Genomic DNA, 27,660 nt, shown 5'->3' with positions numbered 1-27,660 from the left:
TCTTGTGCTAGTCCTTGTTTTGTCCCTCTAGTTGGCTTTGGGTTTCCCTAAAAGTGCCTTCTTAAGTGATAGAAGCACCTTGCTGCTCTTCCAGCTGTGATCCACTGTCCACTGATTGGACAGTAAGGGATGGAGAGAACAGTGTTCCGTAATCTTATTTAATCTCAGTCTACCAGTGCATCCCTCTGCTGTGGCTTTCACAAGTGTGTCTCAGCTTCCTCTCCCCATTGGGTGATCCAGGAAAGTCAGAGGTTGCTGGAGTTGAAGAACTGCCCTTTCCCTGTATCTGAGAAGACTGGTAAAATATTTTCCCTTGGAGAATAGGCCTTTGTTATGGAGAATGCTCTATTTCTAAATGGATACTTTTCTCCTCCTCCTGCGAGAGCCATGAAGGAATTTTTCTTGGCTCCTCACCATGAGAACCTGATGGGGTTCCTGGAACCCGTGAATGCACTGGGGGCCTTCCTAAATACTACAACCCCAAAGAGTCACTCTCATCCACATGCAGACTGTAACGATTCATCCAAGTTTCTGTTGAAGTATACCTGCCAGTTTGTGGCTCCAGTGCTTTTATTCCAAGTAAGCTGATCCCTGCTGTGATTCTCTGTATTTACCTGTTTATCCCGATTTAGAGTAGGTTTTGCCCTGTGACTTTTATTCTCTGGTGGTCTAAGAAAAGTCAATTACTTTCAGTTCAGCTTTTTTCTTAAGGACAGAAGTCATGTTCAGCATTAAGAATGGGAGTTATGACTTTCAAGCTCTTTCCATGTCAGAGCTGACATCAGAAGTCCTCAATGTCATTTTTTTATGATTAAGAATCAGTTCAGATAGTTCAAATTCTAGAAAATCAAAGAAGCTAATTAAAATTTTCAACTTTCATTTTTATATACTCTTGTTCATGATTTATTGTTTCCACTGATATTGATATTCTGAAAATTTTCATTCACACAATCAGAAGTTAAAGGATATTCTAATTTTCTCCATTTGGAGATGAAATGGACACTTCTCCCACACATCATTTTGTTGACAGATTATTTTACTTCTTGTGTGCACCTGTTTTTATTTTTTAAAACCTACCCATGCACAGAAAATTATTTATTTAAAAAATTTTAAATTCATTAACTCATATCACACTGATATTATAGAAGGTGTTCTTAAAGTAACACCAATGTATGCAGAAATCGAATTGGACAACCTAAACACTATTTAAAAATAGTATTCTGTCTCTGCTTAACAGCCCAAGGATATCTCAAAAGAAGTCCACAGTCAGAACTCTAATGGATTCAATAAAACAAATGTTACAGAATTAGAAAAGTCTGGCTTTATGGAGCTCACGTGACCTCTTTGGGCTAAAGAGAAGCATATGAATACTGAGAAATAGCATTGCACACGTTTAGGTATGAATAGAGTAGTTGTGTGGGAATGACACTTTGTGAAACTTGGCCTGGATCTTGAGACTGATCATTGATTTTAGATGCCAACCGGTGCAAATGTCTTAGTCAAAAAAAATATCAAGGATAACATTTCATTAGTTAAAAAAATGTATCACGGATAACAGATTTCAGTAAATAAATGACAAAATATTTTGAAAAGTAGATAAGAGACAAATGAAAAACTGGAAAAAATCATGAAAATTATATGACATACAATATCCATGTGGTTTTGGTTGCAAGACACAGAAAACACAACTTAAACTACCTTAAAATATTTTTATAAAATTCTATTTTCTCAGTTTGAATAGACTTCTGACATAGTTGTACAGAGCTCTGTGCCTAATTGTCTGTCTCTTGATTCCATACTCTTTCTAGTGTTGGCCTCATCCTCAGGTTGGTTTCCTTCATATTCATAAGATATCTGTGACTGGCAAGTGGGACTAGATCATTCTTGGTTCATTCCAAGGGGAGAAAATGTCCACTTCCCAAAACTGCACACACAAAAAGTCTCAAGGTTATTTCTGACTAGATCACTCTTAAACCCAATCACTCTGTTCAGGGAATATTTCCATCATCATCTGACCCACTTAAGCATGGGCTCGTGTCTATCCCAGTGAAAGTAGGGTGTAATTATTCCAACAGTTTCAGTTTAGTGTTCCTCCACGGGAGTGCTGCTGGCCAGCTCTGAGCTAATCACTGGCTTAGGCCTGAATTAGGTGCCAGTGCCTGAACTAATCACCGAGGAAAGAAGATGGAATTTTTCTCTTTAGTGTAGACCAGTCAAGAGTCAACTCCTGAAGCTGGAAGTGGGGTTAAATCCATGCTAAACCATGTGAATTCTATGCAATTGGGAAAAGGTAAAATTAAAGTTGTAGAAGCAACTGTAACATTTACTGCCTAGACAAAATGCCAATAAATTTTTATGAATAGTTATCATAAATAAGGAAGACAAGCACAAAATAAGAAACAGTAAAGGATGTGATCAAGAAATTCACAAAATACAAACGATCACTATCAATCAAGTATGAAAAGATTCTCACCAGTAATCAAATTCACACATATTTTAAAGTAAGATTAGTTTTTCACATATTATATTTGCAAAAATGAGTAATACTGTTCCTCTATAGGGTTGGCAAGTGTGTGAGGAAAATTACATTGTCATCTATTTTTGGTCAGACTATGAATTGGCAATAAAAGATTTTCTGAAGGGCAGTTGTCAATTCATAATAAAAGCCTTAGAAAGAATATACATTTTTGCTGATCATTTTAACTTTTAGGCACTTAATTAAAAAATATCACCAATGAATTTGCAAGCATTTATACACATTTCTCCATAGCAGTATTGTTTATAATGGCAACTACAGTAGAAAAACCTGAAAATCCCCAATTAATTAATTAAGCATATTATTAATTTTTTTTTTATGTTTCAGACACTCTGCTAGATGCTAGGAACAGTACAATGAACAAGATACATATGGTCCCTGTATTCATGGAACTTGCTTCCAGTATGGGGTATGCAAGAATCTGAACACTATAGAATTGTTAGAAAAGATGACATACATGTTGGTTGACATGGAAATATTTTCCCAATCTATTGTGTTGAAAAGGGAGACTACAATATAGCATGTAAAGTTTGATTTGATTTCTATAAACTAAAAAAGGTATATTCATTTATGTGTATGCACCCTTCCAAATGTATTACATACATTATAAGCATTTAGGGTAGAACAATGAGCACCAATATATTGACAGTACATATTTCTGGGAGATGACATTACTGGTGCTCTCTAACTTCATGACTTACACATTTTTTTTTCCTTTTGCCAACTACTTTGCATTGAGTATGTATTTATAATTAGAAAATGTTGGCAAAGCTCTTTCAAAGCAGTATAAGACAGCCATTAAGTTAGCATGCGCGCTGGTGTTCCTTCAAAGTCTTCCCTTTTTATATCTCCAGGGCCACGTTTCTTCCCAATTCCCCCATCATACCTTGGATTCCAGTCATATTCAACACATGGACTGTGAAGAGCCAGGGTCCTCTTGGGTCGTGGGGCCTTTGAAGATGCTTCCCCTTCCCTTTGTCTGGAAAACACTCTGGTGCTTTCCCTTGGTTATCTACTTCTGGTGGTTTAGGATTCGCCTCAGGTGTCTCTAGGAAAGGCCCCCATCCCCCACCTCCTGGCCTGCCGACTAGGACAAATGCCTCTCCTTTCTGCCGCGGCACAGGACAGCTTGTGTACTGTGAACCAGTTCATCACTTCAGTGGAAATGTACGTGTCATGTTACCTTCCTCCTCTGCCTGCCTCATTCTCTCACCAGCACCTCATCTCTTTCCACTTGCCTCCTGACTCACCTGGTTCCACTTACCCAGGCCTCCTTGCTTCTTCAGAAGAGTGCAGATGGTACCAATTCAGGGCTTTTGCCCACGCTGTGTCCTCCACCTAGAACTTATTCCCCAAGATACCCGCAGTTCGTCCCTCACTTCTTTAAGTCTTTGCTTAAATGCCCTGGATTAACAAGGTCTTTCCTTACTAACCTCTAGGGGAAAACTCCCCATTTCTCATCAGCCATAGCTTTGTCTATACTGTATAATTTACTGTTTTGTTGTTAATATTTCCCTTTCATCTTCCTTGATCAGAACGTGAGTCCCGTGAGGGCAGAGATCTGTGTCCCTTCGGTTTCTGATGTGTCTCTTGCACCCTCAACAGTGCCTGGACACAGGAAGGGCTTAAGTAATACCTATTAAGTAAGAAATAAACATCACACCACAGAATTCATTTTTACTGGCAAATCAAAACAAACCCAGACTTAAGAAGAAATTTTATTTGAAAAGACTATTGCAGTAGGGAGAATGTTCTGACTGCAAGTTCTGCAAGTGTCTCAAAATAGAACAGAGAAGGGTGTTTCTTTTACGGGGAAGGGTAAACAGGGATAACAGGAAATGTGTGTGGAGAGCAGGGTCGGGGGATAAGTGGTGGGAGTGAGCAGACAGCATGATGGGAGCGGGAAGCATTTCTCTGTGTTTAGCCAATTGTCAGAAAGAGCTGTTGAGGAGATATGCTTCCATCTTACTGCTTGCTTAAGCCTGGGGGTGAGCCAAGGCTCAGGGCCTGTGAAGAGCGGAAAGGCCTGACTGAAGTTTGATTAAGCCAAGTCAGTGGGTATGCTACAGGTCATTGTGAGCACTCAGTCCCTGCTGTTGTTTAAGTAGGTCAGGTCTGTCCCTAAACACTATCATGGATAGAATTAGAGTCATGTGATGTTAAGGATAGTCAAAGTAGTTTTCACTGATGGGCTGGCCTGCACGTTCTTGTTGGCTGTGAAGTATTAGCCTTATAATATGTTGAGCATGTTGCCAACCCACAGCTGTCGGAGGGCCTTAGAGACAAGGCACTGGTGAGAGCTATGTCTGGGAATTTAATAAAAAGAATGGCTATGGTTGAAAAAGGGAGTAACACCAAAATCTGAGGTTGGAAAGGAGTTAGTCAAAAAGATTCCAGGTCATTGAACCCAAAGTGTTCTTAGACCGCAAAGTGAAAGTGACAGTGGTGATCTGCTTTATTTTCTGGTTTGTGCTTTGAATATTTTTGGTGATAGCATAGAGATAAAGATGTTTTGGGGGACATATACACAGCAGCTCCTTCTGACCACTGCTCACTGCCTAAGTGCCCCTTTGGGAGGCCAGAATCATGTCCAATGCCAGACAGTTTTGGAGGACCACTTCTTGAAATTGATGTTATTTTATGGCAATCATGTTGGCGGTTTCAGTCAGATTTCCCATGGTCCTGGTTATTTCCCAGAACAAAGCATGTAAATTGTGGGAGTTTGTAAAGAACTTTACAACTATAAAAAGTGAGAAGAGTTTGGCTTCTCAGTTAATCAAGGACATGATAAAATCAACATGAAAGCACAGGGAATTACTCTAATAAGACACAGTATTTTTACATTTTAGGCAAATGACTTAGCAGTCCAAGAAAAACTTTTCTAATTTCTTGTTAAGAGCAGGTAAAACATCCAAGGAAATTTTGTCATTTAACAGAAAGAAAAAAAAATTCTAGTTTTGCATTAGTGTAATATTGGATATTAAAGTGTCTCTTAAAAAATTATAAATAAACCCATTAATTCTTTGCCAGCTTTGACTTCAACAAATAAAACTCCCCATCACAACTTTTGTATCCACTTAAATTTTATCCTACATTTCCTTCTTTTTTATTTTGGAACAACCAGTCATTTTACTTTAGGACAAAATTATTTTTTTTCCTTAATAAAAACATATCTTCTATATTTGCATAAAATTTCTATATGCTACTAGTGCTTGCTCCTAATAGAGTTTCATTCACATATATTGATGATAACATTCATTCACACTAATTTTTATTTTAAGGAAACCTAGGAGGTCAATAATTATGAACTATCATATACTAATATTTTATAGCAAACCACCAGAGGTTATGAATATATATCTTACAATTTTTTATAGCCATAACTATCCCTTACAGTACAACTTTTCAATGAGGCAAAAATGAATATGTTAATAGACCCAGACATATATAGCCTTAAAGATATGCCTAATTATTAATATTTCAGTATTTTACTTAAAAATAATCTCGTTATTTAATGAATATTCATTACTTAATTTAGCACAAGTCTGAGGTTTTTAACTTAGCAAAATATCTTGAAAACTCTTTTCAGGCTGATATATTATGAAGCAGATTAGTGTTAAGATAGTTTTGTAAGACAATGATTTAATTTGGTTAAACAAATTTACATCTTTTTATAATCTTAAATATTTAACAGATGTAGTGCTAGTCTATTTGATCAGTAAGCCTACATAAGTTTAGGAGGAATATACCACAAAGTATAAAAATGTCTGTTTATATTTTATCTATACTTGATAACTCAGAAGACATAGCTGAATTTATTTAAACCAGTAATATTAAACTAGACTTGTTTGCCATGATTTACTTTAGTTATGTGAAGTTGAGTTTTTAAAATATTTGGGTTAGTTTCTGTGAGAATACTCTTGAAAATTGCAGATGTGAAATTTTCTTTTAACTTTTGAGAACTCTAGGAATATTTAATTTATAGAAGTGCTTATTTATCTCTAAGCCAATCAAAATAGAGTTCTTGAAAACATTTTGTAATCTAATATTTCAATACTACCTGGAGGTAGGAAAATAACATACATACATACATAAACATACAGCCAGATAAAATAGAGAACTCAAAGCTTTAATTTAAAATTTTAATTTATTGGTTAAAAACTGCTGACCCTTGCCCTTGACTACCCTTACTCTTTTAAAAAGCATCAGCATTGCATTTCTGGTAGATGGGGCAAGTTAAGGTGACCTATTTGATATCAGAGGTGAAGTGTCTCCAAAAATATTAGTGGAGGAGACCCTTAAGATTTTCTTTACTCTGATGTGTACTCTTATGGAGGCCGTGGACTGAATTTTGGGTCAGGGACTGGGGATACATCAAATGACCATCTGGGCATCTCTACAGCTCATCTGAGTTGATAAAACATCCAGCCTGGTTTTAATTAGCTTTTTCAGCATTAAGTGTATGCTCTTTGGATCCCTGAGCCCTTCAAGAGCTCCCAAGAGGGAGAGGAGGGCCTAGAGCTTAGATGACTATACGACATTGAAGGGTCCAAATGGGATGGAAAAGTTTTGGCAGAAGCAGATAGAGGGATGGAGGAGGTAGAAGTGCTGACAGGAAGAGCTGAAGGGAAGTTTGAAAGTCATGAAAATGGAGGGGGGGTGGTTGTGGGAAGGGATGGGCAATTGATGAGCCAGTATGGGCAAAGCCCAAGCTGCCCAAGGAGGCCATTGAAGTTCTCAACTGTCTTGAGTGAAATTTTGCTATTTTTGAAGATACTGAACTGCATTAATGCCATTATAATGGAGCATAATGTCAGCAGGGAAGGAAGAGGGAGAATACCCAATAGAGTGGGAGTTACTCAAATGATTAGAGAATTGAAACAGATAAGACCTTAAAGGAGCCAGGAAAGAGTCCTCCTTGATTACTCCCTGGTACAGTTCCTGCCTGAAGGGCCTAGGAAATTCCCTACCCCAATCCCCACCAGCAGAGCCTTGGAAAGGAGTCCTCACAGAAAAGAATAGGGAAGGTTCCTGCTCAAGAGTCAGGAAATGATTCCCCACTCAAAAGGCCAAAGAAAAATTTCTTTGCTTAAAAGAATCAAAGTAACTCCTTACTGTGATGTGACACACATGAAGCCCAGAGTGCTGATGTGAGAACTGAATTCACCAAAGGATTTCTGAATTCATGAACAAGAGAGGACTTCAAAGGATTTGCAAGGTGCCATTAGTTACCTGGACAGAGATGACATGGTTCTGTAAGTAAAGCCCAATCTTGAGTCAAGTCATGGTACTGTAAAACTGTCAAATAATAAATCCAGACTAAGGCAAAGAAAGACTTTATTGAAAAAGGCCATTGCAATAGGAGAATGCTCTGACCATAAGATCCAAAGCCATGTCAAAATCAAACAGGAAAAGGCTTTAAAAAAGAAATGGGAGTGGTAGGCAGGGCTAGCAGTAACTTCGCTGGGGGTGGGAAGCTCTGGGGGTGAGTAGACAGATAGATGACTGGGGTGGTTTAACAGGAAGTGTTTCTCTTGAAGTAGCCAGGAATGAACTGCATTTAGTGCTTGCTTAAGCTCCAGAGGGAGGCACAATGCAGGGGTTTGTGGAGAGAAGAGAACTGTTTGGTCAAACTAATGGGTTACTTATGAGTCACTGTGTGAGCGCTTAGCACTTGGTCATTACCATTCTGAAAACTCTCTCTGAATTCCCACTTTGCCTCTCTGTTCAAGTTGGTATCACTTGGCATTCTCTGGAATGACTGAAAAATATCACACTTTAAAGAGTCAAAGCCTCAGAGTGGCCAAGTTTCCAATGTAACCAGGTCCTCAGCTTCTCAGACTTCAGTGTTTCCTGGTCAAACTTCATATTCATGATTAGAAGCTTTAATTCAGTAGATATTTCACAACTGTTTTTCCAAAATAATCTCACCTCCCTGTGCAGGCACTGTCACTGAAATTTCAGGTGAAATTACAATTCCTTCCCAGCAAGAAGATGAGATAATGGTATCCCAACCTTTTACTAGGGTTCAGATGACCCTTTTCCACATACGCAGACTGTGACAACTGCAGCCAGTACCCACACAGGAAATGGCACTTATAAAGTCACTACTTTCCCCTGCTAGGTCTCATATTCCTGAAAGCAATGGCATCTAAGGATAGGGAGTAAGAAATACTTGGATAAAACAGTGCTGCTTTCTGGTTTGGAGCACAGTCTCTAACTACAGAGGCAGGAGAGGGTTTTGTTTGTTTGTTTTCTGAGGGAATCAGAGGCAGGAACCACCCTTGTGTATTTGCTTCAGTGGATCACTTACCTTTGCAACCGTGGTCCTGTCTGAAGTCTTTTCTCTTGTCCCGACCTGAAAATATTGACACCGACACAACTGACTAAAGCCTTAGGCTACCTGTATTGAATTAAACATAGTTTATTAGCCCCCAGACCCTTGGCCTGGTCCTGGCGCTGCGGAACTACATCACCCAGAAGGCACCCCCTTGAGCATAGGCGTCCCTGGGCCACTGAAGGACCTGGAGGGGGACGTTTCCGCGCCTTACGCGTCACTTCAGGGCGGGACTTCTGGCACTTTACTGGCGGCGGTTATTTTATCTGCTCTCGGTTTGGTCCATCGGTCGGGGACTCCGGAGCACTGTGTCGCACTCGAGGTGACGGGAGGGAAAGCGTTGTCCCCACTGCACGGGGGCGGGCCTGGGGCTCGGCCCTTGCCGCCCGCCGCGCCAGCCTCACTCCCTGCGGCTCCGGTGGCCGCGCTGCTGGACCCGGCGCAGGTGGGTGCCATTCCCAGGCCGCCCTCCGACCCGACCCCCACCGCCCAACGCTAGGGCCCCGAGCGAGAGCTGCCGCTCAGGTCACTGTGTCCAGGACCCTGGGGTGCTTGCGAGTGGGGTCCCCATTTCCGGCAGCCAGCGAGGGAGGTGCGGGAGAGTTGCAGAGGCTTAGATGTGCGGCCGAGTCGGGGCACTTGGGAAACCTTGGGGGGAACCTCGGGTTTGGGCGGGGTCTGCAAGGATCGGAATGGGAGGAGAGGCGGCTCGGCTGCACTGGCCACCTGGACCTTCACTCCGAGGACGCCACAAGCCAGGGCGAGTTGTGAACAGCAGAGGGACACAATCTGGGTTAGGATTCGAAGCGTTTCCCAAAGGTGGCTCGGGAGAGTGGGGGCTGGAGCGGGCGCTGATGACGGTGGAGGGAGGGAGACCCAGGAAGACCTTGCTGCCCCGGCGCCCGCGGAGTTCCCCTGGCGACCAGATCCCCGGCGGCGGGGCAGGAGGGCAGGGTCATCGATTCCAGATAGATCCGAAGGATGGAGCCCTTGGGGTGTCCTGCCTCTGCCGAGGAAAGTAGGGAGTGAAGGACCATCCCAAGTTGTTTTCTGTTTCTTGTTGCTCAACATCTGGGAGAATGGAGGCGGAGAGGTCGGGTGGAGGGAGCAGGTTGCTGCGGGGAAGGAAGGTCAGCGGTTGGTTTAGTGATTCTGAGATGTTCCAGAAGCGTGACAGACAGAGACAGAGAGAGACATGGACAGCTGGACAAGCAAGCCTGCAGTTCCAGAAGGGTTCTACCCTGGGGATGTCCAAGGGGGACTTTAGAGCTGGACCAGGGCATAGCGTGGGGATCAGATTTAGGAGAGGGAATCTTAAGAGGCTTATTCCAAATGGGCGTGAAGTGAGAAAGGCACGTGTTGGAGGGTAGGCCTAGCGTTCAGGTTCAGGTTGCTGATTCTTCCTCTGGAGGGAAGGTGCCTTCAGTTCCAGTGGGTTCTGGCTGTTATCTGAGGGAAGGGAGGCCTGCGGTGGGTAGGCAGCCAGGCCAGCAGGGACAGGGACAGTGCTGTTGGGTGATCTAAGTCAGCGCCCTGCGGGCTCAGCAGGACCTTTTGTCTACTCCCTGTGAGCAGGAGAAGAGGCAGCTAGGCCAGCAGAGTGACCCAGGCCAGGCCAGGGAAAGGGTGCATCAGCCTCTCAGGCTCTTGCAGGCCCCCGGGGGAGGGGTGATCCGATGTTCTAAACAAGGCTTCCTTGAGCAGGTTCTCCTTCCCAGCAGCAAGCACGCGCCCAGGCTGCTTTAGTGAAGGAGCTAGTGTCCCACTGGTCTGCTTAGACCCAACCTCCAAAATTTATTTATGAAGTAATTGCTTCTTTAAACATTTCTCTAAATAGAAACACTCAATAGAAATTTAAAACTTACGGATTTATTTGGTTAAATTTATGCAAATTCTTACTAATTGCTTGAAAAGTTATTATACCTCTAAACATTTGGGTAAAATCAAAAGTCCTAAACATCATATTCTGTTAAATGCTTAAAAAGCAGGAAAGCCACCCACATTTTCAAAAGCTCCTTACTTCATTGGCACCAAAAGCATTTACCAAAGCGTTAGTCCTGTGGACAGGAAAAGCTCAGACTTAGCACTTGACATGTACTAAAGTGTTTGATATTAACAACAGCCCTATGACTTGGGTACCATTTGACAGATGAGGACATTGATGCACACAGAGGGTGAGTCCTTGGCAGGTTCATGCAGCCAGTATGAGACAGTGCGGTAATAGGATCCCAGGTTTCCCTTTGAATGCAAACATACACAGACCCAGCTACTCTCTAGCAGCCGCCCTGTTTCTCCTCATCATGGCCCTGGTTGCTGTCAGGACTTGCCTTGTTTTCTCCTTTGTTGGATATGTGGCTCAACCCCTCACTTCATTCCAGGCTTGTCAGTATGCCCTCCTTTGAGAAGCCTTCTTTGGTCACCCTCAATCTCTCATCTCCTCACTCTCGTCTGCAGAATTCTCTTGACCATTTATCTAGTTCCTTGTGGGTGATCTGTCTGCAGCCCTGGAATATGAGCCTCTTCCTGACCTATCCCCAGGCTTATAGGCATCCTGGTCTGTACCAGGGGTTCCATAAATGCATGCATGATGCTCCCCTTCCCCGGCTCCTGGCAGGACAAATCCAACCTCCCCACCAAGCCTCAGAAGGTCCCATCCTTGGAGACCATCTCCGACCTTGTCTCCTAATATCCTTCCCTCGCTCACTGCCCTCCAGTCACACCAACCTGAGTATGCCAAGCTCTTTCCCACTTCCCAGCATTTGCCCTTAGAGTTACCTCTGCCTGGGACCCTGTGGCCAGATCTCTCCTTGGCTGTCCTTTCACATCCTTCTGGCTCAACTCAAATGTCACCTCTTAGAAGAGGCCTTTCCTGGCAGTTCTAGCTAAAATAGCCCCTGTCCCTGCCTGCCCTCATTTTGGCATTTTTGTACAGGGAATTTGGCATAATTACAGAAGCAAAGATGCAGGCTGAGTCAAGCTTTTCTAGGTTGCTGAGGGAGTAAATAGGAAAAATAATAATAATCGAACAACCATAAGATTGGCCTTCATTGAGCCCTTGCCATGTACTGAGGGGCAGTTGTTATGTACCACTTCATTTAAGTCTTATCTCCTTAGAATTAGTTTCTATTATTATCCTTACTTCACAGAAGAGGAACTTGAGGCTCAGAGAAGTTAAATCACCTGTCTAAGGTCACACAGCTCCTAAACAGCAGAAACTCAAACTCAATATGTCAACCACCAGAGCCTGTATTCCTAACCATGACAAAACCCATAGTGGGCTGGGGAGGCCTGTGGGTGACACCTAAAGTCTACTTTGCAGAATGAGTTCAGGTTTAGGGATGAGGAGAGCATACGGGGCATTCTAGGTAGAGGAAACCTGTGGGCAAAGGCAGGGATGTAGGCTGTTCAAGGAGTCATGAGAGGACCTGTGTGGTTAATGAGGGCCTCCATCTGCTGAGATATATCCTGGAGGGCAAAACGGTAACAGCATTTGCTGGATATTCATTGTGGAGATGGAGGAGTGTGGGGGTTATACACATAGACCCTGAAGCAGAGGATCCTGGGTTCAGATCCTGCCTTATCAGATATGGGACTGGCTAGATGTCTCTGAGCCTCAGCTTGCTGACTGTGACATGGAGACTAATGGTCATATTGGCCTCATGGGCTGTGGGAAGACTAATACAAGTTAGCAAAACCACACTGAGCACAGACGTGTGCCAGGCATCCCAGTGTTTGCCTTAGGAACAGTTCACGTTCATTCTGACAACAGCCTAGAGAAGTGGGAACTATCAATATATCGAAGCAGAAAGCGCTGCACAGAGAGATGCAGTCATTTCCCCAGGATTGCACAGTGGGCAAGTGTAGGATTCAAGAAACCAGATTCAAACCCAGGAGTCGGGCCCCAGTGATGGGGACACTGCATCACTTTGTGACACAGTTTGGAGCCAGGCACACGGTGAAGGCTAGTAAGACTCAGAGCTCCTGCTGTGACCATTGTTGGCATTGAGATTATTGCTACATTGTTTCCTTCTTCCTCTGATGTCCTTGAGTGCTTCCTGCCTGCTCCTTCCAGGACACAGGGGCTTAATATTGTCTTGTGTCATTCTCCAGTGGCTTCCCCTGTAGAAGTGACACAATCACATTCTGTGCAAAGGCAGCATCCACCCCCAGCTGGAGCCCAGAAGAGCTGGGCCCTTAGGAGGAGCACAGTGAGTTGGACCTTGGGTGCTCCATGATCTTTTCCAATGACTGAGTGACAGACTCTAATCCTATCCTATTAAAAGGCCAACATCCCTACCTTTCTTTGACTTTCTAGGGATTGGTGACCTTTGAGGATATGGCCATGACCTTCAGGAGGTCCTGGCCCAGAGGATAGAGCCCAAAGGACCGTGTACCAGGAGGGGATGCTGCAGACTTGGACACCCTGCTCTTGCTGGGCATGCCCGCATGTGTGCCGCCTCGGGGGCCTGCAGCATCCTGCATTCTGCCCTCGCACAGGGCCTGCCCTCCCTTTTCCCCACACCTCTTGCCTTCTTGGGTCTCGCATCCTGCCTGGTCTCCCTGTGTCTCTATCAGGGATTGGTGGGACTAGAATCAGGGTCCCCTTCAAAATGGTGCAAAGCCAAGGGAGAACGTGTGGGAGGGGAATGGAGATACACCACAGAGGCCGAGGGCAGACTGTCCAGGTGGGCTCCGTGAGAGACTGAGAGCAAGGTCTACAAGGAACAGAGGTGTGGCCTCGAGGTCTCTTCTCGTGGCCTCTCTCTCTGTCTGCTTGCCCAAGAAGGAAGGTGAGTCAGGTGCCCAGAGTGCCTGATGGCAAATTCCGCCTCTGCTGCTCCTGAGCTTTGGGACCTGGGCACGGTCCTTACCTTTCTGTACCTCAGTTTCCTCGTTGGTCAAGTGCGGTCATATAGTGTCTAACTGGCAGGGCTGTTGCCAGGTCAAGCAGACTGATGTGTGAGAAGGCTTGGGACAGAGACTGGGTGCTCCCTGACTGTGCGGATTAGCACTTGTGATCCCTACTGCTGTCATGACAGGTCATGCCCGGACTCAGCACCTTGTGGAGCCAGGTCATGTAGCTCTGCCGATAAACATCACAGACACCACACACAGCCATAACTGGGCTTCTGTCTTGGCTTGGCCACTCACCATTTCCAGGCATTTAAAATGTTTAACGCAGCCCCTGAGACATGCTAGTACCCCATAATGTTAGTTCTGGTCTTACTGTTAGGATAAAAATTCCCATGGGGCATGGCGAATTAAGCCCTTGGACTCAGGAGTCACAGTGTGCATCTTGGCACTGACACTTACCAGCTGTGGGACTTGGGGCATGTTATTGACACTCTCTGTGCCTCAGTTTCTTAATCTGTGAAGTGAACCATAGCAGTATTGGTCTGATAGTGGTAGTATATGAATTGAAATTGATTCATATTTATAAAGCTCTTAGGAAAGAACTAGGCACATAGCAAGTGCTATCTACATTTTTGTTTAATAAAATGAATGAGTACATCCCACAGTATTCCCACCCAACTTTTCGTGGTTCATTTACCAAGGAATTGGTCTGCATAGGAACTGAAGAGAAATGTGAGGACCACCCCTTGCCCCTGGAGGGCTCCCCTGGCCTCAGCACCCACAGGTCTCTCCCAGGAGGTCAGAATAGTGGGCCCCACCCGTCCCCTGGACTACTGGGGGGATGGCACTTCTAGCCTTTCCTCACAGGGGGATTTAGCCCTCCACCCCATACTTTGTTGAATCTTTTCTGACGGCGGCCTGGAAGACCTGAGCAGCTAGTGGAGGCTGGTTACGTGGCTACAGGCCACCCTTTGCTCATTCATCAGTCACAGGACCTCAGTTAAATTCTCTCACTCACCTCTGAGCCATAGTTTCCTCATCTATAAGATGGACTGGGCTGCAGTGAGGATTGTGTGAAAAAGTTCTTGTGAATAGCCTTAGACCAAACCTGGCTTCAGATGAGTACTCGAGACAAAAGGGCCCAAAGCACATGGTTACCACTCTACTAGAGGTTAGCCCCTTCCCACATTCCCTCACCCTCTTCCCAGTTTTATTCCCTTCTGTAGCAGTCAACACTTCTAACGGACTTTAAAATCCACTAATTTACGCTTATTGTCTTTCTCCCCACTAGAACCTAAATTCCAGAAAGCTAGGACCTTTGTCTGCTTGGTTACTGCTGAAGCCCCATCATGGAGAACAGTGTCTGAAACATAGTGAGCCCTCAGGAACACTTTGTTGGGTGGATGAATGAATGAGTGGATGAATGATCCTTGAGTCCTGGTGTCTGTCATTTTACCACTGTACAGAGGGTCCATGCATTGATCAAAATATGTTTGGCTACATGCAGCAGATGACCACCTCAAATAGATTTCCCCCTCAAGCACGTGCAATACCCCACCCAGGGAGGAGCCTGGGCGGCGCTGGCCCCTTGCTGGCAGTGCCACTGGGGATGTAAAGGTGCTCGCTGGTCCGGTCATCTGTCTTTCCCTCAGGCTGGCTCTTCACAGGGGTCGCAGGATGACTGGGACAGCTCCAGTTACCCCTCTCCTCACCCTAAAAATAGTGCTTTATCTTCAGAACGATTGCCCTGCCTAGGTCATGACTAATGTGGGATGCCTTTTGCCAACTGACTTAGACCTGTGTGCTTCAATCCTCCCTACCTCCTCAGGCTGCAGTGCCCCCCCTACCCCCCACCCATCGCCCCTTATGCTATCTGGGAACTCCAACCTCCCCATCGGGATTCAGCTCATGGGACATCTCCTCTAGGAAGCCTTCCCTGGTCTCCTCACTCCCACCTGGGCCTGGTTAGGTGCTGCTTTTCTGTGCTCTTCTCACAGCACTAGACATCCTCTCTCAGATCAAACGCAGCACACATAGTGCCGTCATTCCTCTGGCAGCTCACCTCCATCCTGCGCTGTGAGGAGTGGTTTCCATGCTAGTCCCTCTGTCCCTTGCCTCACCCTTCCTTACTGGGTTTCCATTGACACTCCTGAAGGTGTCAGGAGTCCAAGGATCAGAAAAGAAAGAGATGGAAACATAGGTTTCAGAAATGTCAGAACACAGCAGGCACAGAGACTATTTTCCTCTTCATTTCCCCCCTGAAGCAGTGATTTTGCTTCTTTGTCCATATCCTAAGAGCCTCTGTTGAGGTACAAAATTGCCCTCAGGTGACCAAGCAAAACCTGACCCTGTAGAGTCTGCCACTTGCTTGAGGGAGCCTGGCTCCAGGAGCCGCAGAGGAGTCCAGGTCGGGAGGAGCAAGGGGCCAGCAAGCTCGGGCCTTCAGGAATGCAGGAGAGGGGCATGAGACCGTGGCTGGCCCTTTGGAGAGGCTCCCTGTGCCGACGGGCCCGGAATGTCCTGGTTAGCACAGATGACAGTCTGCGCTCGGGGGTTTCGCAGCAACGATTGTCCTCAGAAGACTCTCTCTACAAATGGAGTGCATCCAGACCCCGCGCTTCATCCAGGAAGAACTGCCGCAAATGCAAGGATTGTGGGGAACGGCGTAGCAGGAATTTCTTGCTCAACATCAGCAGATTCACTGGAAAGAAGCCCCGGGAGTGCTGAGAGCACCAGAAAGAGCTTTGCACAAGGAAACGCCTCATCCGACACTATCGTCCATGCAACGAAGCAGCCCAATGAGTGAAGTGAATGTGGGGACTCCTTCCCATGTTGCTGCTTCTGTCCAGCATAAAATAATGCACTCCAGAGGAAAGCCCTTTGAGCGCAAGGAGGGCAGGAAAGCCTTTCACCCCAGCTCTTCCTTAACGCAGCTCACGAACACTCCTGCTGGTGAGGAGCCTTAGGAATGCAAGGATGCCGATGATGTCCGGAAGCATTTGGCTGCAGCTCAGTCTGCAGTGAGCATCGAAGGGTTTACGCTGGGGAGGAGGAGTGGGAGAGTCGTGGGAAAGCGTGGTGCTAGCGAGTCCACTTGGGTCAACATTAGACAGTGCACACTAGGGAACAGTGACCTTCCGAGTGGATGTACTGCAGAAACTCTTTTGGTCTGAGGAATCATCTTACTTCGCATCTGAAAGTTCATGCTGAAGTATCATTGCTATGAGGCAACTTTTTGTGACATCATCATTTAGTTTTCTTTTAAAGAGTCATATTAGAAAATGACCAACCTAGAGCCTACTCTATATCTGAGAGATACCTAGTGGTTATTGTAAACTATGGAAAACCTTCATAGTTGGCCATTAGTTCGCACTGGAAGGCTCTTCGGAATATTCAACAACAGTGGAGGAAGAAATGTAGACAGTGAAGAAATGCATGGATGACTTCTTTCTGACTCTTCTGTGCCATGTCTTTGATGATTTATCATTGGTTGCTTTTTTTGAGAAGGTGGGAAAGGCAAAAAAAGAGCCCCCAGAGATGTGCACGGCCTAATCCTGGAACCTGTGAATAGGTCATGTGACATGGCAAAGGGGGATCAAGTTTGCAGCTGGAATTAAGGCTTGACCATAAAACATGAAGGCTACCCAGGAGGAGGTAGGCGGGCCCAATGCAGTCACGAGGGACTATAAAAAGGGAAGTGGGAGGCAGAAGAGTCGGCGATGGGATGCCATGTGAGAAAGATTCAACTGGCCACTGCTGTCTCTGAAGATGGAGGAAAGGGTATGTGAGCCAAGGAATGCAGGCAGCTTCTAGAGACCAGAAAATACAAGAAAACAAATTCTTCCCTGCATCCTTCAGAAAGCAATGCAGCCCTATTAATACCTCGGATTGGCCTTGTGACGCCTGTGTCGGGCTTGTGAGCCACAAATGATATGATAATACATTTCTGTTGTTTTCAGCCACTAAGGTTGTAGAAATTTGCTAGAGCAGCCAGAGGAACCTGGCATAGTGGGTGGGGTGGTTAGGGGGGAGCTGAAAGGCCTGTTTCCCTTGGTCTTTTATAAACATTCACTGCTGTCCAGTGTCAGGTGTGTTGGTTGAAGCAGCTCTACAAACTTTTATTCAAAGCCGCCTTTTCTAAGACATTGTCTCTGCCCTCGAGGAGCATAAGTCTCTGTAAGAAACCTGAAGGCTTGGCTTATGTGAAGTACTTGAAACTTATAAGGAATCAGAATACTAAATATAATGTCTCATGGAATTATTTTATTATAGCTAGGGAGATAATGATCCATATACAAATAATCATATTTTACTGTGCCAGTTAAAACCCTTTAGGGCTTTTATTAAAAAAAAAAAGTTTCTTTATGTGATTTTGAACACCTAGCACCCTAACTTTCTTTTGCTGCTGGTCCACTTGTTTATTGTTCGTCGGTGTGGAGCGGGGATGATGGCGAGGCTGTGCGGGCTTCCCTGTTCAGGCCTAACTCTGCTCTGGCAGGGGTGTCTCAGCTTCCTTCATCCTTGGTGCAGGGGCTTTTCTACCCGCACTTCAGCAGTTACTTAGGGGTGGAATTAGAACTGAAACAAAATAATACACCCAGGCAAGTTAATTCGTGATCTACTCGGAGAAGCAGAAGAAGTCTCATTATTTAATCTGAAAAAAGATTGTGTCAAGTGTTGCTGTAAAGTGACTAGAATTTTAACAGGCAGACCAGGATGAATACAAGCAGGTATATGGGCTTCACAGTTACCACCATGGGCTTATTCCCACGCTGTTGTCATTGATCAGGGTTCCTTTGTGATTACCTTGAAGCTACTTTTCGGAACATATGAGATCCTCGTGTTACCTCTGGTTAAAAAATGTACCTCTGGTAAAAAAATGGCGTGCTCACTTTGGGACCTCTTTGGAGACCTTTCAGTGATCACAGGCCAGTTGGATCATGTGACCAGAGTGCACATGTGCCCTTATTGTGGTACTCTGTCCACATATCATTTTGCCTATATATTGATAATTTTATAAAGACTAGGTGCAGAGTTTTCTATTCTTTGTGGAAGAGCAGTGCCTCAGGACCCGGCCTCCTCACGAGGGCGTCTGCTGTTGCTTGGCTGTGCTTGTAGCACACATCCTGGTCGTGGGAGAGTGGGACCATCTCTTCTGAAATGCAAGTCTGTTGTCAGCAGAGGATCCTTTCCAGGGAGGAGCTCAGCCAGACCTTCCTAGGGCCTCCCAGCTCTCAGCTCGCTTGAGGCTGGGAGGGAGAACCTTCCTGGCTGTGAGGCCTCCCCTCACCACTCATTGCTATAACCTTTCCTAGAACAAAACACCATGCCAAACTCTGGACTTCCTACCCCTCTGAGGTGATGGTGGGCAGTACCTATGGTGAGGTGGACCTGGCACACTCCCAAGTTCTGCGTTGTGAGCGGCAGGTGGGAAACGTGCCCGGCAAAGACACCTCGCATGGTGGGACCTGCACAGCTCTCCCCCGAGAGGATGGGCACAGCTGAGGCATTCATGGGGAGCTACGTTATGGTGGGTGCTATCCTTGAGCTGTCTGCATGCAACCAGTGGCGGTCTATGTGGTTGTGAGCAGCCGTCTGAATGGGTTCAGGCAACAGGGAGTCACTGACAGAAAGAAACTATCAGATTTACTTTCCTCCTGAGACCTCATTGGTAGCTCCTTTCCTTGAGCCATGCTTTACTGAGCCCAGACTCTGACCTCAAAATCACTCAGATCCAAGCCCCGAGCAGCTGTCCCTCACTGGGGCTGGAGCCCCCCTGAGTCTGTGTTCGCTTCAGGAGGGAGCTGGGCCCTGGACTCAGGTGAGCCCCATCTGCCCTGTTCCTGACTCTGTTACCGCATGTTGGGTCCTTGTTTATTGAGAACTACTTACTAAAAGCGTTCGAGTTTTGTGTGGGTAGCTGGGTGTTTGTGTCTCCAAGTAGAGCCACTGCTTATATAGGAAGCTCTTTCCTGAGAGGATTCGGATGGTTGTTCTTCCTGGCTTCCAGGCCGGCTCCCTTTACTGCTCTTCTTACCTTCCTTAAAATTCAGCAATAAAGCTGTACAGTTTATTAGTTGTTGGCCTTACTCTGCCAACTCAGAAATAACCTAACATCAACCATGTTAAAACTCTTGATACTCTCTGTTTCCAGTTTCCCAAGTCAACATTCATCCTGGAACACCCCAACTATATTTTATTTACTGTTTTATCTCTTCTTCCTACCAGGAGTTTCTTAAGACCCCAGGGGCTGCTGGCCAAGGTCATATTTGGTTTGTCCCTCTGCACTCAACTGTGATAAAAGTCTTAGTTGACACCTGTCCTTTCTAACGTAGTCCTAAATAGATTCTTTCCCTTTCCTATTTGCTCTCCCATGGACACTGGAAACCCCACAGGTCCTGGCATTGTCAGACTCCATTTCAGTACCTCCTCATTAAAAATTCCCAGCACCCTTGTAGCACATGCTATCAGGCTATAGTTCCAGCTACCACTTCTGCAGCCACTACCAACATCTTGCTCCAATTTCATCTTTCACTGGAGACCTGGCCTCTTGGCTCATGGCCTCTCCCTTCTCCCCTGTTCCTGTTACCATCTGCCGTGACTGCAGCATCTGTGGTGGATGACTAACCAAAGCTCCATAACCTTTGATCCTCACCGACTTCCAATAATCCCTTCTGCCATTCCACTGCAGCCAAGATTCCCATGGTTACACTCCATTCACTGTCACTATGAGGGATGACTCCACCTCCAAAATGTGCCTGTTTCACTACCCCCACTTACCTGTCTACCCGTTCAGCCTTGTGCCCCTGAACATTCAGATATCTTATAATCTAGACTTCCAATCCACTGACATGATTATGTCCTCATTCTTGGTGACCTCCTACCCCTCTAAAAATCTTACATTCCATGTTTTGTTATTATTGCAGATCCGTTGAAAACATGCTCAAGAACTGCACTGTCCTTAATGGTAGACAGATGTCACTAATGAGAGATTGAAATGAGGCTGGGTCACTAAGGGACTTAGTTTTTAATTTTTTGACAAATAAAAATTATATATATATTTAAGGTGTATAGCGTGGTGATCTGATATATGGATACACTGTGAAATGGCTATCCTAAGTTAATGAACACATCCATCACAAAACATAGTTAACTTTCTATTTTTTGGGGGTGGTGAGAATATTTAATATCTACTCTCAGAAAATTTCAAGTATACAGTACAGTATAAATATAATCACCACGCTGATCATTAGATCCCCAGAAGCTATTCATCTTATAGCTGAAAGTTTATTTCCTTTGACCAATATCTCATTATTTTCCCCACTCCCCAGCTTTTGGTTAACACTGTTCCACTCTCTGGTGGATCTCAACTTTTAAATCCCAGCATACAGTATTTGTCTTTGTCTGGTTTATTTCATTTAGCATGATGTCCTCCAAGTTCATCCATGTTGTTGCAAATGGCAGGATGCCTTCTATTTTATGGCTAAAAAAAGTACAGATACTCCATTCTGTGTATCTATATCTATATATCTCCATCCCATATTTTCTTTGTCCATTCATCTGTTGACAGATGTTTCCATATCTTGGCTAATGTGAGTAACGCTGCAGTGAACATGGGAGTGCAGATATCTCTTTGAGATACTGATTTAATTTTGTTTGGATACACACTCAATAATGGGATTGCTGGGTGGTAAGGTATGGTAGGTCTATTTTTATTTTTTGAGGAAACTCTATACTATTCTTCATAAGGGCTATACCAGTTTGCAATCCCAACAGTGTCTAAGCATTTCCCTCTTCTTCACATCTTCACCAACATTTGTTATCTTACCTTTTTGATAATAGCCATTATAACAGGTATAAGAAATATCTCATTGTGGTTTGCAGTTCTATTTCCTTGATCAGTGATTTGAGTACCTTTTGATGTACCCATTGGCCACTTGTATGTCTTCTGTGGAACAATGTCTATTCAGATCCTTTGTCCATTTTTAAATTGGGTCATTTGGGTTTTGTTTGTTATTTGCTACTGAGTTATATGAATTCCCTATATATTTTGGATATTAATCCATTACAGATATATGGTTTGCAGATATATTCTCCCATTCTGTATTGCCTTTTCATTTTGTTGAATGTTTCCTTTGCTGTGCAGAAACCTTCTGGTTTGATGTAGTCCCATTTGTTCATTTTTTGCTTTTGTTGCCTGTGCTTTTGGTGTCATCCAAAACAAAACAAAACATTGCCAAGACCAATGTCAAGGAGTTTTTTTCTCTGTGTTCCTCTAGGAGTTGCACAGTTTCAGCTCTGACGTCTAAGTCTTTAATCCATTTTGAATCAATTTTGTGGATGGTATAAGGGTATATTTTCATTTTTTTGCATGTGCTTATCCAGTTTTCCCAACACCATTTACTGAAGAGACTACTGTTTCTCCACTGTGTATTCTCAGCACCCTTGTGAGAGATTAGTTGACCTTATATGTATGGGTTTATTTTCTGTCTGTATATTCTGTTCGGTTGGTCTACATGTCTGTTTTTATGCCTGTGATGGCTACAGTTTTATAATATAGTTTGAAATCTGAAACTATGATGCCTCCAGCTTTGTTCTTCCTTCTCAAGACTGCTTTGGATACTTGGAGTCTTTTGTGGTTCCATATGTATTTTATGATTATTTTTTCTATTTCTGAGGAAAATGCCACTGGAATTTTGATAGGGATTACGATGGATCTGTAAATCACATTGGATAGTATTGACATTTTAATAATATTAATTCTTTCAGTCCATGGACCCAGGTATCTTTTCATTTATTTGTGTCTTCAATTTCTTTGATTAACACCTTAAAGCTTTCTGTGTACAGATCTTTCACTTCAGTTAAAATTATTATGTATTTTATCCGTTTTGATCCTACTATAAATGGGATTGTTTTCTAACTTCTTTTTCATTGTTAGTGTATTGAAACACAACTGATTTTATATGCTGATTTTTTTTGTCTTGCAAATTTACTAAATTAGTTTATTACTTCTAAGAGTTTCTTTATGGAGTCTTTGTGATTTTCTATATGTAAGATCATGTCACCTTCAGTCAAAAACAATTTAACTTTTTTCTTTCCAATTTGGATGTCTTTTATTTCTTTTGCTTATAAATAGACTATATTTAGATTATACCCCATGATAGATGGGAGTGCCTTGCTAATGGCCTCAAGCTCTCAACAACTAATTTCTCCAAAGGCAAAATAAATTTTTTCTTGAGAGAACGAAAAACATAGTGTAGTATAGGTATTAGGATTAAAATCTGGGAACCTGAGCTCTGATTAACTATCAATACATACAAGACAAAAATAAGCAAAAAATTTTACCCTTTACACCTCTCTTTCCCTAGCTATTAATAAATGGGTAAAATGTATTATGTATATTTGGTATACTTTTGAACTCAATTATGCTTTATGTTTACAGAAAATATCCAAATGCTTTTTTGTTAAAACTGTTCATTCATAAATACTACTGATGTAAATAATAGGGTGTGATTAAATAATAGGATGTTATCTAGAGCAAGACTGAAAGATCCTGCATACCTAAGGTCAATTTCATATTTTACTTGCTAATCCTTTTTAATTAATCACTCATTAATTTTACCACTACTTAATATATCCACTGTCATTCCTAAATATAACATTTCTTCCAACTCTACCCTTTTCCTTGAAATAGTTTAAGCTTTTTCAAGAATGGTTTCAATTTTGACATGTCTAATTTTCTGTGAAAAGCTGTTATAGTTTAAAAGTAGGTGTTGAGTGGTCCTAAGGTCTTGATGAGGGATGCTGCACTTGGAAATATTGTTATTTTATTCACCCAAGACTGCCAGTAAATACTCAGGAGTGGGGTGTGTGTGTGTGTGTGTGTGTGTGTGTGTGTGTGTGCACGCACATGTGTATTTTGTTAGTTTACTTGTACCAAGTGAGTGGGCAGGCATGGCATACGTTCAGCTCTCAGAATACTTGGAAAGAACCAGACGTTTATATAGAACTCCGCTGAGATCAGGACAGGGCAAGGTTTTCTGGCAGGTGGAATCATCCTTCTGTATGAGTAGCATCATTGGCTCCTGTACATGCCCCAGAGATGTTTCTTGGCCTCCTTTTCTCCGTCACTTCACTGTTCTCAGCAGTTGCCTGTGCAGGTGGAATCCTCTGTCTATTGATAAAGATGTCAGTTCTCTAGACAATCTGTAACAAGATGCTGATTTTCTTTCCCAGCGTTAAAAAGTATCTAATGAATGCTAAGCATACCTGATTCCTTCTGAAGAGAGAAAAAAAAGTCATTAGTCCTCTGCCTCTGCACTCCACCCTGTGATCATTCAGAAGGACATTTCCCAGCTGTCTGGTTGCATTTCTTAACCTTAACTCTTTTTGCATTGAAGGTATAGTTTTAATAGTTCAACCATGCGTTGAATAGTCCCTTAGCAACCACTGAACTCACTGGGTTAGGTACTAACTGTTATGTGGTAGAGAAAAAAAAAAAAGCTTTGAATTACACAATCTAAACTTATTGGAAGCTAAATCAAAATATGCCCCATTTAATTGGTGTAAGAAGATTTTTCAAACAGATGGAATGTAGTGTCACTACAGCCTCCAGTAAGCTTAAAGTAGAAAATGCCTCCCTCTTCTTTTCACCTAAACCAAACCAGATTTGTCATCCAATGTCTCTCTGCTCTGCTTGAAATGGCCTTGCTTGTTTTAGCTGTGCTAGGGAAGTGTGCACAACAGGCATTCCAACAATGAGGAATTCATTATGAAGGCAAGCAGAATCTGAAAGACAACAATACTCTGAAATTTGGGAAAAAGCACAATTACTCTAGAATCTTGAGGATTTCCCCTTAACTTTTGTGAGACTAAGAATTTACTTATGTGCAAAATCAAGTAAAAAAATATCTATATAATTGTTTTTTTTAATCTTGTTTGTCCTGGAGCACTAAGTTGGAAATCACAAAAAGGTGGTTATTAAACTTTAATGTGCAGAGGTACCATGTTTTAATTTAAAATGCAGATTCCCCAGAGCCATGCCCCAAAGTTCTATTTAATAGGTCTGGTCTAGGTGTCCAGGAATCCGCCTTTTTAACAAGCATCCCAGGTGATTTGGTACAGGTCAAACTTAGACTACAATTTAAGGAAGACTGACCTAGGCTACTTCCTGAAATCTTAAGAAGTACCCTGGTGTCGATAGGCTCCATCTGCTACAGACACGGACATGCTGGATAAGATTTAACAAAAATTTGTTTTATAGCTGAGCTAAAAGAAGGGGAGGTATCTTTGTGCCAGAATAGGGAATACAAAAAAGCCAGAGAAAGTATAAGTACTTTCCATCAAATTTGTTTACTTCCCATGCTTAATTTAATTCTTACAACAATTCTTCGAGGTCTAACCAATATGAAGATACATGCTAGGTGTAACTATACTGTGATGAAACTGAGATACAGAGATGTGAGACAACTTACTCAAGAATTGACCCTGAGTTCCATAGTTGTAGTAGAAACCAGGAAGTTGGCTACAAATTCAACACTTCTACTCAGTCCTAAAATCTCAGATAACTAGAAGCAATAAGGTGTCTATTGTTAGGAAGAAAGGAAGCTGTTTGCAGATGATATGACTATCTACATAGAAAAGACAAAAATATCTACAAAATAAATTTTAGGAAGAAGAGCTTGTCAGCAATTTGTAACACAAGATCAAAATACCAAAAAAAATTTCTATATAGCTATCACAGCCAATTAAACAAGATAATCCTCATTTAAAAATCTATGGTAGCAACCAGTACTATGGGTGTGTGATGGTTAATTTTATGTCTCATCTTGACTGGGCCGCAGGGTGCCCAGTCATCATTTGGCTGAACATTATTCTTGGTGTGTCTCTGGGTGTGTCTCTGAGGGTGTGCCAGATTCATATGTGAGTTGGTAGGCTGAGTAGAGGAGCTTGCCTTCCATAATGTGGTTGGGCCTCATCCAATTGCTTAAAGACTTTAATAGAACAAAAAGGCTAATGAAGGGAATTTCCTCCTGCCTTGACTGCGTTAGCTGGGAGATTGGTCTTTTCTGGTCTTTATATTCAGACTGAAACTGGTTCTTCTTGGGTCTTCAGTCTTCTGGTTTTTTGACAGGAACTTACACCACTGGCTCTCTTTGTTCTTGGGCCTTTGGATTAGGCTGGAACTCCATTATCAGCTCTCCTGGGCCTCCAGCTTGCTAACTGCAGATATTGGAATTTCTTGGCCTCCATCACTGTGTGAGCCAAGTCCTTATAATCTCTCTCTTTCTCCAGATGGATAGAGATAAAAACACACACATACATACATATATCCTATTGGTCTGTTTCTCTGGAGAACCCCTGACTAATACAGGGTATCTAGGAATTGCTGAAATAATGTATGAGGTCTGTTTTTGTAAAACGTGAAATGATATTCATAACAGTCAAACATTGCTAGGTCTTCAAGGCTAGCCAACTGATAATTTCCACTTGCAGGCTCAGGCCCACTTCAGCTTCTGTCTGAATTCTGAAGAAACTAGGAATTTTATGTACATCCTCTATCTTGCTTTCCACTGCCCCCATCTCCTAAGGCAGTGGTTCTCAAGGTAGAGCCCATGGGCCAGCAGCATAAGGATTAGCATCATTTGTAAATTTAGTAGAAATACTTCACCTCAGATCCCTTAAATCAGAAGCACTGGAGTTAGACCTCCAAAATCTGTTTTTTAAATAAGCCCTTCAAGTGCTAGAGTCCGAGAACTCCCATAATAGACCCATGTGTCTCAAATTTAATGTGCACAGAAATCATCAGGTGATCATGTTAAAATGCAAATACCGATTCAGTGGGCCTAGATCTGAGTTGAAGTGTTTCTAATAAATTCACAAATGATGCTGACCCTTATGCTGCTGGCCCATGGGCTATACCTTGAGAACCACTGCCTAGGAGATGGGGGCAGTGGAAAGCAAGATAGAGGATGTACATACAATTCTTCCGCATTTCTGGAAAGCTCCCATGTGATGCTGTGTTATGAGATACACCACAGCATAATGGTTAAGACTAGGTTGTTGCGCCAGGCTACCTGGATTTGCTTCCTGTTTTTTAATTATACTCGTTTCATTAACTGGCTGTGTAACCTCAGGCAAAACATTTAATGAGGTGAGCACTCAGTAAATGTCATTTTATATACACGTGTGTGTGTGCGCGCACATATATGTAAAGCCATACATGAGAGTAAAGGGAATGTGTGGATGCTTTCTACACTGTTCAGTGAGAAGGCAGATTTCTGTATTGGGGACTAGTAAGAACATCAGTATGATGGGGAAGTTTACTTGGCATATGCCCTTTTCCCCCATCACTGATAAAATTTTTGCACCACCAACTAACAGCGGCTGAATGTAAGCACACTGGCAGCAGTGAGTCCAGCAAGCCAGAGAAGCCCACTGCTGTATACAATGGGTTGAATTGTGTCCCCCCCAAAAAATGTATGTTAGAATCCTAATCCTTATTTCTACAGGGTTACTAAAGTGAGAGCTCATTAGGACGGGTCCTAATCCAGTATGACTGGTGTCTTTATAAAAAGGGGAAATTTGGACACAGAGATGCACATACAGGGAAGATGATGTAAAGAGACACAGGGAGAGACGGCTGTCTGCGAGCCAAGGACGGAGGCCTGCAGCCAGCACTTCCCTCACAGCCTCCCAAGGAGCCAATCCTATCTACGCCTTCATCTTGGACTTCGGGCCTCCAGAACTGGGAGACAATACAATCCTGTTGTTTGACCCTCCCACTTTGCGGTACTTTATTTGGTGGCCTGAGCGAACTAGCACACTGGCTGTGATGTGCATTCCCCACCTTGCTCTCTCTGATGGCGTAGACACCCTGCTCTGCTTTAGAAGCGCTTCTTGTTCAGTTCTCTCAGATCTGTGTGCATTTTAC

The 27,660-nt window shown here is 43.4% G+C and overlaps 1 long non-coding RNA gene across 1 annotated transcript in view; it reads left to right on the top strand.

Moving 5' to 3' along the window:
- The first annotated feature begins 9,112 nt into the window (after positions 1-9,112).
- Positions 9,113-27,660, top strand: part of LOC108393022 (uncharacterized) — a 71,682-nt gene continuing 53,134 nt past the window's right edge. The window contains exon 1 of the long non-coding RNA XR_001852167.3: positions 9,113-9,318. This is a non-coding gene — a long non-coding RNA (uncharacterized lncRNA). The remainder of the gene's footprint in view (positions 9,319-27,660) is intronic.

The sequence above is a fragment of the Manis javanica genome, chromosome X (assembly GCF_040802235.1).
Source record: "Manis javanica isolate MJ-LG chromosome X, MJ_LKY, whole genome shotgun sequence".
NCBI lineage: Eukaryota > Metazoa > Chordata > Mammalia > Pholidota > Manidae > Manis > Manis javanica.
This window is presented reverse-complemented; position numbering and strand designations above follow the sequence as displayed.